An 18,395-nucleotide genomic window follows, 5' to 3' on the forward strand; every position below is an offset into this window, starting at 1 on the left:
GACAAAGTGTCCACTTCAACTGCTTTTCGGTTAACCCATGCCCTGCCGAAAACCTTAATGGAATCAATAATGTTTTTGAAGTTATGATTCCAAATTTGTTAGGTTTCCGAAACTTAGGACCATAAGAAATAACCTTCCAGAGATTTTCAATTAGAATTATGTTAAGATCCCCAGTAACAACATGACCAAAGGGTCTATAATTATAAAGTGACTGCGGACAGTAACATGTCAGAGGGTTTTTCATGTATTGTTCGAAATCAAGGCCCTGGTATGCTTGTTTATTACAAAATACTGGTTCAAACAATAAAAACAGACTGATTTTGAAAATGAATGGGAATTGTATATGTAACCTTCTTGTGATGTAGAACGTTGCTGATGCTGGTTGCATCAATTCCTCTATTGGTAGTTAACAGAAAGGATTTTTTTCTCTTTTCGTCATGTGAAGGTTCCGATCTTACTGGTGTAAAAAGACGTAAAAAAGCTTCATGACAGATTACACTGACAAGTCTATATATTGGAGAAAATGTATTTATGCATTCTTTGTCAATTGTACAATCTCTCAAACATTTTCAAAAATTAACATGCAGTGAAAAAAGAATAGTTCTTATGTATTGTGACCCTATAGGAGGGTGACAGAAGTTATCAAAGCTCCAAAAGATTTTGCAGACTTTTTAACATTAGACAGATGGTTTTGTTTATTGTATTTTAACATCGCTGCAGGCTGGACATGACAAAATTCCTACTCCTTTGATATTATAATTGCAGCCATAAAACATTGCAGTACCTAGTCCCTTTATCCGGAAATTTTATCTATCTTTTCGGGATGAAGTACTTAGTATAAGACTATTGGTCTCTGGTGGATAATTTGTATAAGACTTACGCGTCAGGCGTACACACTTTTAGTCCTTGTGTTGTGGCTATAATGAATTTGGCAAAACTTTAAGGAATTTTTGGTTTTTAATGCTCTTCAACTTCGTACGTTATTTGGCCCTTTAAACATTTTTTGATTCGAGCGTCACTGATGAGTCTTTTTGAGACGAAATGCGCGTCTGGCGTAATTATAAAATTTTAATCTTGATATCTATGATGAGTTTTATTATTAGAATAATTGTGTGTCGTGTGTTTTTTACACTCTTGTAGGTACATGATATATGATTTTGTCCATTTATGTATCCTACAGAACTAGAAATTAATGAAACAGCAAAATTTTATACAGTTTCTTGTGCCATATCTTTTTTAAATATAGCTCAAATTTAACATGAGCGGTCATCTCAGCATCACACACAAGACAATTTTAAATTTTCCCAACCTTAATACCACATCTCCTTTTTTTTATTTACTGCAGGGTTTGTTACTCGTGCTGTGTGGATGCAGTACATTTTGTCACCGTGACTGAAGTGTATACCCGTATATTTTTACAGTTAGAGGTGTTTTGCTTGTGAGAGAGCTGTCTACATATTACTAGTACATTATATTTTTTTATCACTTTATCCATCTGATAATATTTACGATGTGCTCACCTTAGGAGTTATGCCTTTTTCAACTGATTTGCAAAGTTCGTTCTTAAATTGTACTGGTACATCACTATTCCAGGTATGGGGAGGTTTGGGATCCCGCTAACATGTTTAACCCCGACACATTCTGTATATATGTGCCTGGTGTCGTTTGTTTATGTATTACATAGCTGTTTTTCGTTTATTTTTTGTACATAAATTAGGCCGTTAGTTTTCTCGTGTGAATTGTTTTACATTATCATTTATGTGTCTTTTATAGCTGAATATGCGGTTGATGATATGCTCATTGTAAAAAAAAGCCCTACGGCGACCTATAGTTGTGAATTTTTGTGTGGTTTTTTTTTTGTCTCTCGTATGAGGATGTCTCATTGGCAATGAACCACATCTTCACTTTTTTAATCGGTAGTAATGTATCAACTTCTCCTGCATATTGGATTTACATTTTCTAAATTAAGTTTCATGAAAAGATACAAAGACGTGTTGATAAATATTCCATATCAACTTCACAAATACTACACGATGGTCTAGGCACTGGCGTTGTTTATCATCTTAATATTAACCTCAAAAACGTGTTATAGAATTTTTATCTGTTTATGTCAACAATAATCTTCATTGTTTAGCCTGTTTTTGACAGTATAATTTGACGTGACTCGGTAGTTTAATAGCCCGTCATTGTGTTGTTGCCAATAGAAAGTCCTGTATTCATATCCTTCGTTTGTGCTGTGCGTTTTCTATATGCGTTTTATTGTCTTTTATGATATCTTCTCTGACTAGTATCATTGTCATCATGTCTTTTTCATTTTGGTCACACATCGATTTCAATATAACGAAAAATTATGCACTTGTCATACACGTTAGTGGTTTAGCTAGCTATAAACCGATTCAATCCACCATTTTCTACATATGGCAATTTCTGTACCATTCGTTTGATGTTTCTGAGCTGTTGATTTTGTCTTTTGCTTAGGAACTTTCCGTTTAGAGTTTTCCGCGGAGTTCTGTATTTTTTACTTTGTACGCTTATTATTCAAGTGAAAAATATTGTATTAATCATTTCAAACATTAAATATGTATATTAAACTTTTTCTTTCATATTGATGCTTAGCACATCTGACACACCAAGATTAAAAAAGAGTGGCGAAAGATATCAGAGGGAAATTCAAACACGTAAATCGAAAATCAACTGACCATCCTGTGGTTAAAAAAATAAAAAAAACAAACATGCAAACAAAGTACACTAAACCTAAAATTGAAAAATTAAGACTAATCAGCACTAACCCCAACGCAAACTGGGGGTAGGGGTATCTGAAAAAGTAAGCAGGTCCTGCTCCACTAGTGGTACCCGTCGTCTTACACATGCTAGTAAAACCTCAGTAATAAGTTCAATTCGGTACGTCACTTTCGTGAAAAGGGATCAGGATTGTAGTTACGACACAAGGAATACACCATATACGTCCGATTAAACAATTCAAATGCATGACACATGTATCTATGAAAAGGGAGTTAATTCAAACTATTGACAGTGGTAAACTTTACTTGCAAATGATTTGATTTGGAGCGCATAAGGAAGAAAATACTAGGTTATGAAATTTTTGTCATATTGTGTTCAAAACACCCCTAGGTTTTATTCATTGCTATTGTACATCATTTCTCTTTAGGGCTTGGACGCAATCATTATATAAATAACAGTCTGCATTGAAAACAATTAGCATATCAAACATCAAGTTGTCAGCGTCAACCAAAAAAACAGTTTATTAAAAACAAAACCTACTATTGAAAATTTCATAAACAAAAAAACAAAGACAGAATCATCTTTTTTCATGTTTGTTTTATTATGTAAATTTAAAAAGATTATTAGAAAAAGTGATTAAAACTTAACAATCATATATATAAAAGTCTCCACTATATTCATCCGTAAAATTGTTTTAAATTAATGCACTGTCCTTGAGGGCAGGTGTTCCTTTGAGTAGTTTACAGTTGCACAGTTAAATTTGTCGTTTAAGAAGTAGGGCTGTTTTTATCCATGTCAAAGACTGGAGATCATATGACATCTACTAGATAAATATATTCTTTCATATTGATATTCTATTTTCAATTTGTTATGTGTCATGATAAATAGTTTATTTAATTACAATGTATTAACGCATTAATGTAATCATTTCAAGAACGTAATAATATTAGAACACTTTCTTCGATATTCATCTTTAATATTATTCTGTACTCATAAAGAATATAATAAAAAAAAACGTACATGACTTTCCAATTAGGCAACTATCCAACATTTAAATAATGAGAATGTAAGTTCATGTTCACTGCAATTGCTTTTTACGAATTTTGTTATTCTGTCAGACGGTACATGCAAATGGTGTATCTACAAGATAGGAAAGGCTTTCAAGATTTATATTTGTATGTGTATAAGTTTAAGGAATTTCAAGACAGAATATCATCAAAACATGTTCAAAGTAAGCTGGGTTTTTTTTATGGAAATGGAAATTACAACATTGTTTTGGGAATTGCATCTTTGGTTTAATATCTTCTTAAATTTTAAAATATGTTTGACTAATTCAAATGTGTGTGTTGTTGGAAGTAGCGGAATTGTGTCTAATACGTCGATATGTTTTCAGTACATTTTTTGTATGCACATATATTGACATCCAATACTCTTGATTTCTAGTGGCAGCATGATCATTTTATACATGACATTTACTTAAATTCCCAAATAAAAAAAAATGATCAGAAGGTTCTAAACATTTATAACGAAAGATAAAACAATTTCGTATCAGATGACCTAATATTATCAAATCATGTTGTCACACAAAAGTATTCATCTGTAGCCTTTAATATGAAAATCTATAATTTGTTTAATATATTATGTTAGTTTGTACAAATGATTTAAACCTAGATTCACATGTACAAAATTTTCAGTCACCACCTAATTTTTATTAATTGATACAGCTGGTGTCCACACAATCATAAAATAATTTTTATTTTTGTACGTTGATATACCACAACAGCATGTTAATAAGATAAAAACACCAACTTACAACTTACATATATTACAAAAATGGATCTGTATTAGACTCCGTACAAGGAACTGAATCGGGAATTCTTCTTTGTTTACATTGTCGATAACGATAGACAGACAAACAAACACCTACAAGCACGACTCCTGCTAATGTTATCAACATTATATGTACAGTTGTATGGTTTGATTTTCGCAAATCTGCAAATAAAAATTTATTCAGTTAGTTTAATTACTTATAATACTTAAGGAAACTTATTAGTCAATAATAATATTCTTGAATATTGCAATTACATAAGTTAGAAAACAGCTTTCGTTAAAATCGTAATTTATTGAATTTGTAAACTTGTTGATTCGTAAAAATAGGTCATAATAATCATACACAAACTCTGGTAGAATTTAAAACCAATTGTTCAGAGAACAATTGCAGGTCTTTCCACAACTATTTGAAAAAACACAGTTGAAAAGAAGGTAGTTCCTAATAACTCAAAGTTTAAAATGGCATCAAATCATTAGTTTCTTCATATTGATGGGATAAATACTTGTTTTCCATACATATTTTTGTAATAAAATAAGGGAGACTTCCGGTGAAGTTAATGTAACTTCCGGTCTCATAATTTAGCTTTTTCCACACTGATTCCAAAAATATATGGTTTATAATACTATTGTTTGAAAACCAGGAGATAATTGGCCATTTCCGGTTGATCACAAGTCAGTTCTAGTCCTAACTGATAAGAAAATGTATTAAAATTACAAAATATATGGATTCTGAGTACTTTTATAAGAAAAAAGTGCAAAAAGGCTACTTCTGGATTTCTCAAGGTCACTTCTGGTTTTTATTTTTCAAGGTCATATATCACACAACCTTATTAAAGGTCATTTGGCTTAATAATGAACCAATTTAAAGTAATTATCAATTAATCTTAAAATTAGACATTTCAGAGGCCCTAACTCCTATAAGATGCCAATACATTGTATCAGACCAAATGTAACATATCTCAATTATCAGAAAGCAAACATTTTGCATTTGTTCTTTTATACATATCTTTAAAAGTGATTGAGAAAATGCAAAAATTAGCAAAAGTCAAAATTTAGAATTTGACATTGAACTTTGACCATGACCTATTTTTTTTATTTTTGTATCAAGGACCTCAAATCAAAAGATCATAGGTCTCTATAACTTAAGGTTTACAAGATAGAAATGCATGTCACTTATATCAAATGAAAAAGGGAAATAACTCTTATATGGAGTGTTCATATCGCTTCAGTAAAAATACAACAAATCATGTGAAAGATATAACGAGCAATTTTATAAAATAAATTTGTCGTAATCTTTTACGGTTGCGAAGGAGTTGTGATCACAAGGAAAACAGTGTTTGGGGAGATAACGCCTACAAAGAAAAGTATTCGGTTACGCAGGGTAAATTTCAAAGTCGCATAAACTGTTCGATATCATATACCAAATATCTAAGCGACATATTGCGAAACAAATATTTATCGCAAAAACAATATTAGTCGGAAGAAGAAAAACAATAATCAGAAGATAGGTCTTTCCACAGAAAAGAGGTAAAACCTAATAAATGAAACACTTTTAGGCAACGTTCAATATGGAAAATAACTGAGATTTTATGAGATGTTCATGAAAAACAAAATCTAAACAATCTAATCACACCGATCCACTGGCTTCATGTATGCTTCTTGATAATATCAATTAATTAGAATATATCCACTATAAATGCACATCAATATTATTTTGGATATTACAGGAATATTTAAATGCATAGAATGGCTTACCTGTGCAAGTATCAACGAGTTGAGTGATCAGCACTTTATGAATTCCATAAGTACATGTCACATTGACAGTGCCTGCACACACATCTGTACTGTAGTCAAGTTCAATCTTTGTTTCGTAGAATATTGAAATGTTTTTATTACTCGTGCTTATATACTTTGAAATGTCCTGCCCCTAAAATGAAAGATTATTAATCTTAACGTAAACAATGTTTGTACGGTTAGCTTATTCATAAAACGTGCATATGCATCTGAAATTAAAGAAGTTAAGGTTTTTAAAAACATTTGTTTGATAATAGTTTTACACTTTATTTCTTTTTGTTTAGTTATGCCGTAAGTAACTAGAAAATAACGGTTTAGTGTATTTTCTTAATTCTGTTCACAAAGGAATTGATCATTTCGATGTTTACCTTTGACTTTATTAATTGTATCTGTTTTACCTATTAATGAAACTCTTTTACTCTCTTACTGAAGTATGTAATAATTTAGTGTGAATGAATGAATGAATTCTTTATTTGCAAAGCAGTAGTTATAAGCTATAGCAACACAAACATTTTTACCTTTTGACATGCAATGAGAACAATATAATATGATATTACAATAGACCAATGATCAACTTAGAGGTTTTGGTTTATAAACGTTCATTGTTTGTACTTAAAAATCAACACTGTATAAGAATATACCATAAATAATTTAACTACTTATATTGAAAGTGACTCAATTTATTTTTTTGTTGTGAATTATCTCTTTTGAATCAATATGTCAAATTTCTGCCATGGAATATGTTGGCTTTTCTACCTCAGGCATAGATTACCTTAGCTGGATTTGGCAAACATTTAGGAATTTTGGTCCTCAATGCTCTTCAACTTCGTACTTTATTTGGTCTTTTCCACTTTTTTGGATTCGGGCGTCACTGATGAGTCTTTTGTAGACGAAACGCGCGTCTGGCGTATATAAATAAATTTAGTCCTGGTATCTGAGATGAGTTTATTTATACATTACTATTTTATAATAAGAAATATTGATGATATTTATATTACATAGAAACTTTATGGTAAAATTAGTATACTTAGAACTAGCGTATACAATCATAACATTTATAATGTTTAAGGTGACCTAACTTGTAATTTTTTGTTATCTCCCTTCAGTCACTAATTTCTATTATTTTCATAACTGAACATGCAAATATATACTTCTCACACTTATGGCAAATGTTAACATGGTTAATGTAAAGATATTATTCTGTATAAACTAAAAAATTGTGAGACATTGTTCATAACTATGAAAATGCTATATCACACTTGTCATATTCAATCCATTGAATATTTATTGTAAACTTTTTCTCATTTATTGTTCTTTTTTTCATTGATTTAACGCTACTTTGAAAATTATCCTGTATGTTATATTGTATTCAGGATACTCATTTTACAAATGATATAGGAAACATAGTGAGATCTATGTGGGGGTTATGAGTGTTACTTTTCATCTGTTAGCTCAAACTCTAGAGGTGTAGCTATTTTGTTCAAAAATAATTTTGAATGCAAAGTGTTGAAAGAAAAAAAAAATATAAATGGAAACTACTTAATTTAAGATATTCTTGTAGAAAATAGAAAAATAACTCTTGTATGTCTATACGTGCCAAATACATATCAATATTTATTTTCCAATATTATGTCTGTTATTGATGATTTTGAAAATGAATACTTTATTATTTGTGGTGATTTTAATCTTGTCCAAAAACCCATGTATAGATTATTGCAACTATGTGAATATTAACAATCCGACAGCTAGAGAAAAAGTACTTGAATTTATTGAAGAAAGAAACTTGATAGACCCGTATAGAGAACTTTTTCCAGATGTACAGCCATACACTTGGAGGAAGAGAAATCCTTTTAAACAGGCTAGATTAGATTTTTTTCTTCTCACTGAAAACTTTTAAACAGTCTAAAAAAATTGTAATGTACTTACAAGCTATCGGTCAGATCACTCTAGGATTTTGCTAGATTTAGAATTTAACCCTTTCATTAGGGGAAAAGGTTTGTGGAAGTTTAACAACTCTTTATTATATGATATAGACTATATAAATACTATCAAGTAAAAAATTCAGGAAGTAAAAAACAATATTGTGCTTTAGTTTATAATATCGAAAATATTGACAAAATAAATAATACAGACATTCATTTTAGAATTAATTGTCAGCTTATGCTTGAGACTCTTCTTATGGAAATTAGGGGGGAAATTGAAGTGTTCAAATACTTTCATCTAAAGAAAAAGAAAGCTTGGAATTTATAATTACTGTTAAAGAAGCTGGAGAAGCATTGAAAAAATTAAAAACAAACTCTTGCAACGGATGGTTTTTCAGCAGAGTTCTATAAAAAAAAAATTTAAGGATCTTCAAATTTTTATTGTAAATTCTCTAAATTATGGTGCAAAAACACGGGAACTATCTGTAGCACAAAATCAAGGGATTATTACTTGTTTACCGAAACGTAATAACCCCGACACTTTTTTAAAAAAACTGGCGCCCTATATCTTTTCTGAATACTGTGTATAAATTTGGATCCGCAGCTATTGCAAACAGATTTACATTTGTAAGAGTGTCCTTGATAAATTGATAAATTTTGATCAGACTGGTTTTATTAGTGGAAGGTATATTGGGGAAAATATAAGACTAATGTATGATATATTACAGTACACAGAGGAACATGAAATACCAGGGTTATTACTTTTGATTGATTTTGAAAAAGATTCGATTCCATATCATGGGACTTTTTTATAAATGTTTTGAAATTTTTCAATTTTGGCGAATCTATCATTAATTGGTTAAAGGTTTTTACAATAATATCAACTCTGCTGTCATCCAGGGTGGGGACCTTTCAGATTTTTTTACCATTGGAAGAGGTTGTAGACAAGGGGACCCCCTGTCTCCATTTTTTTTATTTTATGTGTTGAGATTCTGGCATTGAAAATAAGGGCAAATAGTGACATTAGTGGTATAAAGGTCACACGGGTTGAGCATAAATTGTTACAATTTGCTGATGACACCTCTTTGGTTATGGACGGGAGTGAAAAATCTTTACAAGAATCATTATTAGAATTAGACTGGTTTGCAAAAATATCTGGACTGAATATTAATTTCTCAAAAACGCAAGTTATTTGGTTTTGAAGCAAAAAATATAGTACAGATAATGTATGCCCTAACAGAAATCTGTCTTGGGGCGAAACTTCTTTTAAATTACTAGAAATCATTTTCATGTAGATCTTGAAAAAATTGTTAAAATAAATTATTCTCAAAGAATTGTACAGATTAAAAATACTTTAAAGCAATGGTCTAAAAGTAATCTAACTGTAATAGCTTGAATAACTCTAGGCTAGCCTGTTGTAAACCATCTCATTATATCTCTGATAAATCCTTCAGATGATATTGTTAAGAGAATAAATGAACTTATTTCTACATACATATGGAACTTACCTATACGTAGAGTTTAGAAGGATATCCTTATCAAAGATTATTTGGAGGGAGGTTTGAAAATGCTTGATTTGAATATGTTCATTACAGCACTTAAATCAACATGGATTAGGAGAATTTTGCAGAGAGATAGTAAATGGCAAACTATTTTCATGTCAAATATAGATAGAAGAAAGTTGTTTAGTTTTGGTGTTGATTATATTAGACAACTTTACATGACAGTTAGCAACCATTTTTGGAAAGATGTACTAAGATCCTGGGAGATGATTTTTCAAAACGAAAGAATTTTTATCAAATCCACTATGGCTAAATAATAATATTAAGATTGGTCATAAATCAGTAATTTATCAAGAATGGTTCAAAAGTGGTTTTAGATTTGTAAATGAAATAGTTGACCAAAATGGATCGTATATTTCATGTATTTCATTTGACCAATTTAAGCAAAATTATAACATTAACACAAATTTTCTTAAATTTAACAATGTTATTTCAGCAGTGGAAGAGGCATCAAAATTTTTCCGTAAAGGATCTTACAAATTAGTTTGTCCTTTTATACCATCATGTCTGCAAATATTTTTGAAACATTGTAAAGGATTAAAAGATATGTATTATGTACTGACAAGAAATAATGTTATTCCTACTGGACAGCTTAAGTGGGTTAAAATTTTAGGTGAACAGAATCTGAACTGGAAAAAGATATTTAGTGTGCCTTTTGCTGTTACTAAAAATAGTAAATTACAGTGGTTGCAATATAGGATTAACCATTGCATTATTGCAACAAACCAGTCTTTAATTAAAAGAAAATTGAGTGATGATCCTTTATGTACATTTTGTAAATCAGATGACGAGTCTATAGAGCACCTATTTTGGAATTGCAATACTGTACAAAATTTTCTACAGGATATTGATAACTGGTTCCTTTCCAGTGGTTTAAGTCTCCCCATGAATAAATTTAACTTTCTTTTTGGAGACTTTAAGTTATCCAAGATATTCCCCCAATAACCCATACAACATGATTTTTCTTTATATTAAACAATATGTGTATAATTCTAGATGCTTTAAAAAGAATCTATCATTGCAAGCAATGATAATACAACTCAAGATATGTATAAATTAGAGAGTATGAAAGCTGTAAAAAAAATAAAAAGATAGCTGAATTTGTTTTTTGTTTTTTGTTTTCCTTCTTTATATATTTTATTTTTCTTTATCTTTTCAATAGAAAATGTAAAATATTTTCAATTAAGATGTATTTATAATAATGACATTGTATTTATCTTATATGCATTAAATTGTATGTATGTCATGTATATGTTGTAATTGTTGGAAATAAAAAACTCAAAAGTAAAAAAAAAAAAGAATACATCATAGATGACAAATTGAGCATTTCATTTATATTTGTGGTATATTTGGGTGAGGTCATCTTTGTCTGTTTTTATATAAGTATAAGTACGCGTTGCTTTATCATCTTATGAAATGTATTGTCAGCACATGACAGTGGTTCTTATATTGGAGAAGACGGGGTTTAACATTTAGTACACCAAATGATTTAGTATTATCGCTCAATGAAAGAGTTTTTAGTCGTAATTCTTATGTAAAATATGAAAAACTCCAAGGACAATTCAAAACGTAAAGTCCTTTGCCAAAATTATCAAACGTATGACAAACAATTGTAGTATACCTGACTAGGTACATGCATTTCCTAATGTAAGCTTTCAAACAAGTGTTCGGCAGTTATGTATCGACGATATGGTACACAATTTTTTTTTCAACTTAACGCTATTGGTAACCACAACAGTAAAGTTGTCCAACCTCGAGACTCGACCAAATCTAATGTCAAATCGAACTGATGTCACAACTAAACAATAATATTTAAAGGAAATGGAAACAATAATGAATAATTCTTTAACGAATACCATACCATATTATTTGGCAATTGCACTAAGACTTCTAATCAAATTAAACATATCAGACTTATCATATACAATTATTACCTCAAAATGTCCAGAACACAAGGGTTTCGGATAACCATTATCAAGCATTACAATGCCATGTAACTTCTTATTATCTAAGCTGAAGTTCTTCATTTCTCTAACCGAGGGTTCAGCTGACAAGAACAACAGATTTTTATCAACAACAAATATTTGGATAAAAAAAACAGGTACATTTACATTCGTCCAAATATCTTATTAAGAATATTTAAGACAATCTGCATAAAATTATTTAAAACATTGCTATTGTATTCAAGAAGAATATATAAACATTCTAGAAAGTTTTTCGTGTATGTTTTTACTTAAAACTCTTGTTATTTAACTTATTAAGATTACATAGAAGAATTGAAATCTTGTAGAAACTTAATAATTCTGCATTCTCATATACTTGTCCCGTGTTTGGACCGTAATTAAAAATTGGCTACATATGTTTCCTACTGTTTAGATGTGTATGTAGAACAAATATATGATAGTTTTTTTATATTTTGTTTTGATTTTTTTTTCAATCAATCAACGATTAAGAGCATTATATACTAAGCGATCTCACATTTTTGCGAAAATCTGTATTTTGCTATCTACATGCTTTTTTGTTATGTTTGTCGAACAGTGTCTCTAAAATTAACAAGTACCCCATACATCCTTAATCTAAATTATTAAAAGAAAGATATAAGGGACTATCAATGATAAATTGATCATTTACTTACAAATGAAATCTTTTTCATTAAGCAGAATATTTCCTTTATAAGAGTCAAATCCGAAATCACATCTATACACATAATTAATGTCAGTTGAGTTAAAATGTTTTATCGTTAGATTGTATACCATTTTACTCTCATGATATTCAACAGTAACGGCATACTTTTCAGTGTCTGCCGGGCATTTATTCTTGGCTATCGTTTTACCGTTAGGTAGCTTAGTCCATAACATTGGTGCAGATTTCTCCGCTGTATGTATGATGCATTCAAGAACAACGTTTTTTCCAAAATACACAGGCTTAGTCATTAGTTTCCACTGTATTACTTCTGTTTAATGAAAAAAATTCCCCAAATATAAAATAATGCCTTGCTGTATTCATAAACTTGTATAACCAGATAAACTAAGATAATCTATAAACTAAATTCGTTTAAACAGCTACCGAAAAAAAATAACAAAATACTGAACTCCGGGGAAGATTTAAAACAAAAAGACCCGAGTTAAATGGCAAAATCAAATGATAAAACACATCAAACGAATAGACAACAACTGTACAGGATTTTTCAGATGTAGAAAATGGTGAATTGAACCTTTCTTTTTTTTTTTTTAGCTCTAAACTCCTTAACTTAAATGACTGTCGCATCAAATTCCATCAAATTAACAACGATGCGATTAAACAGCTACTATAAATATATAGTAGATGTTCCTGTAATTAAAAAAATTCAGTATTGACGTTTAAGACGAATAAGACTAAATAAATGATATATGTACGTAAACGGTTTACTTAACATAAAATTTGGCTTTGGAGGTAGTCAAAAGATTATAAATATGTTTCAAGTTTGTGTGTTTTTGTGAGGAAGTAATGGCCTTTGTAACAACAAAAAAATACTGTCAAATATATAAATTAATAAGTCATTTAAAAACATATTTACCATCGGCGCTGTTTGCTTTTGTTGCATACCATAGTACTATAATGACTAGTAATACATATTTGGTTGAACGACTACACCGTCTGTAAAAACAAAATTTAAATATGTCACTACATATTTGTACTGTGAGCGATCATATAGCAAACAGTATTAAAAAAGGTAATACAACAAAAATACCAAACTTCGCGGAAAATTCAACACGGAAAGTCTTGAATCAAATGGCAATTCAAAAGCTTAAACACATCAAACAGATGTATGTCGCATTCATTTCCATTTATATTGACACCACTTTGTGAACAAACCAAATAGAGGTTATAGGTAATCAACACAAAACGAAACACAAGAATACAAATACTAACATAGCAAAATCATACAATGTCGGCAGGTATAATTACAAAAAAAAAACGTTCTATATGACTCTGCAATTTAATGATTTTGTTATATTTGACCTTAAAAGATGAATTTCGACATCTTTTTCATATCAAACGTCGTTCATAAAAAACACAATATCGTTTAAATATCTGTTAATCTCAAAACTTCAATGACAAAACCGTTTTAGATTGGGTATGAATTGAAAAAATATATTGAGGTTAGAAAACTTGGTAGATATGCGTGTTATTATTTTTGATGGTCAACATCATTTTGCTTAAAGAGATAAAACTATACAACTGTTTGTTATATTCCATTTCAAGTTATCATTCTGATCTAAGAGAACTCTACAAACCATTTGTTTTATCATTTGAATACTGAAAGAAAATAATGTTAATTGGCGGAGAATTTCAATATCAATTTTATGAACAATTTAATGAGAAAAATGAAATGAAATATGTCATAGTATATCAGTAAAAATGTTAGTTGATAAAATGTAACAAACACATTTTATATGTCTGACGTTCTTGTGTCCATGAGTTAAATAATATGCATCTTAGTAAATGTAATATCGATTGATTAAATACTTACATTATAAAATTATTGGAATGTGTCTCTCTTAATTTTTTATTAAGATGTATCTTCTTTATTATGGTTTTAACTTGATGTTCAGCTTCTCCACTATGTTGAAGCTTACTTTTTATTTCAAGCAAATGCAATGATGGGATTACATATCTGTTGAAAGCAAGGCTATTCCAGTTTATAATTTCACAAAACGGTTTTAATTGGGTGAATAGATTGATATTTTTTTCCATCTGCAGTTCGAGAACACATTTGTAACGTTTATTCATTGTATGATATGCTATGCAGGGAATTGTAATCCGATCACGGTCACACCTTAAAAGTGTTTGTTTTGCTGCATTGGTTTCTCTTAAATCTGTTATGTGTAGTACCTCTACAGTATCCACACTCGTATGTGTTCCACAGCACTTTGCTCTCTCTACGTGCAAATAAAACCATTTAAAACGATTTGACGTGAGATCTTTTATAAACGTATCATAACTTAACACTACACTTATGTAAACTTTTCCAACGGGTGTTCCTCTAACACATATTATTAGGAAATTATGTTTTTCCATTACCACTTCACCTTCAAAATAGATCAAACAGCTATAATATGGATAATGTATTTGTTCAGTGTTTGTGTTAAAAGATAAATAATGCACTAAAATATAACCTTTTCTTTAATCCCGCTTAGAAATATTTTTTGTTCGAATTTCAAATGATATTTGTATCTATTAAAGTTCAAATGATATATCTCTGAAAAACGGAAATATTTCATAGATTTAAAATTTTATTTTATATCTAAACATTCCATATTTTCGTTTACGGAACAGTGTAGAGAAATGAAGTCACAATACAGCAGTATTTTATATAGACAAAAGTAACAAATTAAAAACAAATAAATACATATGACAAATATCGTGTATACGCAGCTCTATAAGTATTTGTATTAAACAAAATGAGTATTTAGATTTAATCAGTGGAATGTATATATATTAAATGTGCCAGTAAGTTAACTTATTACCACAAATGACATAAGTATATCTAGTAGTTTTTATAGCTTTAAAAATGAATTTGTTCGTGTGATATGAATATATGAAAACGCGTCAAAAGTATACAAAACACCACCGAATATAAATAAAAAGAAACATAAATGTAATTATCCATAAATACTACGGATAACACATATATTTCATCAGTATGATTATGATGAAAAATTTATCATAACAATCTAATCTGATTCTAGCTAAAACAATCTTCAATTTATATAATTTTATATAACTTTGACCGAATATAACAACGATTTTTACCATTTTAAAAATTTTAAACATGGGGTAGGTTAAGCATTTACAGAAAAAACTGAATACATGTGCTACTAATAGAAAAGGTATTGTAGGATATACACTGGTACAATTATAAAATTTCACTGAAAACGAAAGTAAAGATATAAAATCAAAGATTGCATGTGCTTACTCAAACTTTCTCTTTACTTGAAAGACAATTAAATAGTCAACCAGAAAATCCGTAAAACTAAATAACTTTAAGTAAAAGAATTGTTACATCATATCGATCAATGACGTGAATTTGTTGTTTGTGATGTTTTTCTGTTACATAGTATTGTCATAAAGAGGAAGGTTTGGCTAGTCATTAAACCAGGTTCAACCAACATTTTTATCTTAAAATGTCCTTTACCAAGTCATGAATATGGCAGTTATTATCAAATAGTTCGTTTCAATATATGTTGACTTTTGTTTTTGTTGCACTTCAATGTTCTTGTAGTTCTTTTGTTTTCCTCTTATAAATGATGTGTTTACCTGGGTTTCAATTTGTATCCTGGATTTGTTCTCTCAATCGATGTTATACTTTTGAACACCAGTGTATTGTATCGTTTATCAATGCAGTTATTTGGTTTCAATGGAAATTTAGTTTAACAATCAATCTTAGCTCCAGCAAAACAATAACAGGAAACGAAATTATGTAAAAGAACATGAACAGCTTTAACGTTTGAACTTTTAATAATTTGATTATACATGTAAAAATAGTTCAAGCAAAGCGGTTTTTTATTTGATGGAAATAAAGGTTTTTACGCGACTATATTTATTTAGTTAAAACATTTCTACAATAACCAAGTTGTATTATCAAATACTAAAAATAATATCGATACTTAAGTCGCTTTGATCATGTTGATTCATTAACAATGTTGAATTATGGTATACTACCAGGTCTCGTCTTTTTATCAAAAACTTACTTTTATAATTTTTCAAATGTTATACAGACCTGAATCAACCAACGTCTTTATAAATTCAGCTTATTTCCGGCTTTCTAATAATGCGTGTATCTGTCACCTGTTTTAATCATAAAAATTATGTAATGGTATATATTTACCTGTCCTATTTGAACGTATTATCATAGGTTAAATCAAAGAGGTCATTTGATAAGTATACCGCGATAGCATAAAAGGCATATAAAAATAAAGTTATACTAGTATACTAAATATCCTTTTAAAACGCTTTTAAAAACATATGTTTTTGTAGATATACATGCTTGGTTTTCAAGACCTATTTATCAAAGAAAAACATACAAACACAATTGAAAAGTGACCAAATATAACTACTGATTTTCCCTAATGATGTTTCTTTTACATAAGACAATAGAACAACTGAACAGCAGTGATAATTTAAACTTCCTTTTTACGAATTACAACTTCTATTATCATATCATTTGCATACACGCATAATAAGAGTCCTAGAACAAGATTTAATTCTTGGTAGATCTGAAAGCGAATATGAAATAAAATAATTTATAATTTGTGATAATGAAATTTACGCGTTGAAGATAACATTTGGAGTTTTTTTTAAATGAATATAAACCCTTTCTCAATTAGTTTTCGTTTGTCTAAAACGAAGAATTGACTTTTGTATTAAATAGTATTCGAAAACATTATATTCATACTTGTAAGAAGAAGCAAAAGAGATGTTAAACAATTGTAATGCAATAACAACTTTAGTTAATTCAAAACAAAATCAAAACGTATAAAAATACAATGTACATACAGATAAAACACTTGGCAACTTTCCGTCAACTATACAAGAAGACGTTCTATGTATAATGGACACCTTGACATTATCGTGGACTACATATTATGCAAATTTTGTGTATTGGTGTTAAACGTTCTCCAGATTTGAATATTGCATATTCATTTAAACTAACATTCAAGTACAAATGTAGGTTCATTGATAAATATAATAAGTAGTGACGTATGATTCTATTTCTTATAAGAAATGATATAAGTGCATACATGTATCGGATCGAATATTGAACTCATGTATCTATTTCATTATAGAAGCTATTTTCATTTTCATCTCACTGTACTGTTCAATATCTCGAAACAATAGAGTGTGTTATAACGTCCGATGTATATGATAAACATGAGATATTCACCTGGATGTGATATTATCGATTTGATTATCAATATGTTTTATATTTTTTATAAATTTTATATTTCGAACAACCAAAACATATCCATTTAAAACCAATTAAGAGGATAAAGGGTTATTTTTGATAATCCAAATATATGTAAAAATCACAAGTACTTATTTTCGATAAAGGACAAACACTTGAAGCCATATATAAAGTTAATATACAGGTACAATGTGAATAATTTGCAAATCTAGTAATAGGATTCAACATTACATTTGATTAAAAATGATCGGATGCAAAGTTTTTGCCGGGTAGAATGTACTTGAAAAGCAATGATCCAAGATTTTTACCTTTTCCGATTTTATTTGTATTTACTATTTTAAAACACACATTATAAGACTTCTATACCCAATAAGTTAAATTCCAGGAAGCGAAACTAAAAGTAAATGATTGATACTTCTTAAGCTATGTATTCAGGATTCGGTCTTTCGGAAAATGAAATTTACTAAATGCAAAATCGACACATTTCCAATAATTTCTTTCGTCTAATAAAGCGAACTCATATGCAAGTGCTATCGAAACATAATCTACCATTTAAACAATAATCACAAACAAAAGGATTATATTTTTAAGGACATT

General features: G+C 29.4%; 1 long non-coding RNA gene across 1 annotated transcript; it reads right to left on the minus strand.

Moving 5' to 3' along the window:
* Positions 1–3,314: 3,314 nt before the first annotated feature.
* On the minus strand, positions 3,315–16,686 carry LOC143074971 (uncharacterized). Its single transcript, XR_012978202.1, has 8 exons — positions 16,614–16,686; positions 14,364–14,922; positions 13,407–13,486; positions 12,486–12,803; positions 11,785–11,897; positions 6,328–6,499; positions 4,563–4,734; positions 3,315–3,882 (listed from the first exon to the last, which is right to left on the minus strand). It is a non-coding gene; the product is annotated as an uncharacterized LOC143074971 (long non-coding RNA).
* Positions 16,687–18,395: the final 1,709 nt, after the last annotated feature.

This window comes from Mytilus galloprovincialis, chromosome 5 (assembly GCF_965363235.1).
Source record: "Mytilus galloprovincialis chromosome 5, xbMytGall1.hap1.1, whole genome shotgun sequence".
Classification (NCBI taxonomy): domain Eukaryota; kingdom Metazoa; phylum Mollusca; class Bivalvia; order Mytilida; family Mytilidae; genus Mytilus; species Mytilus galloprovincialis.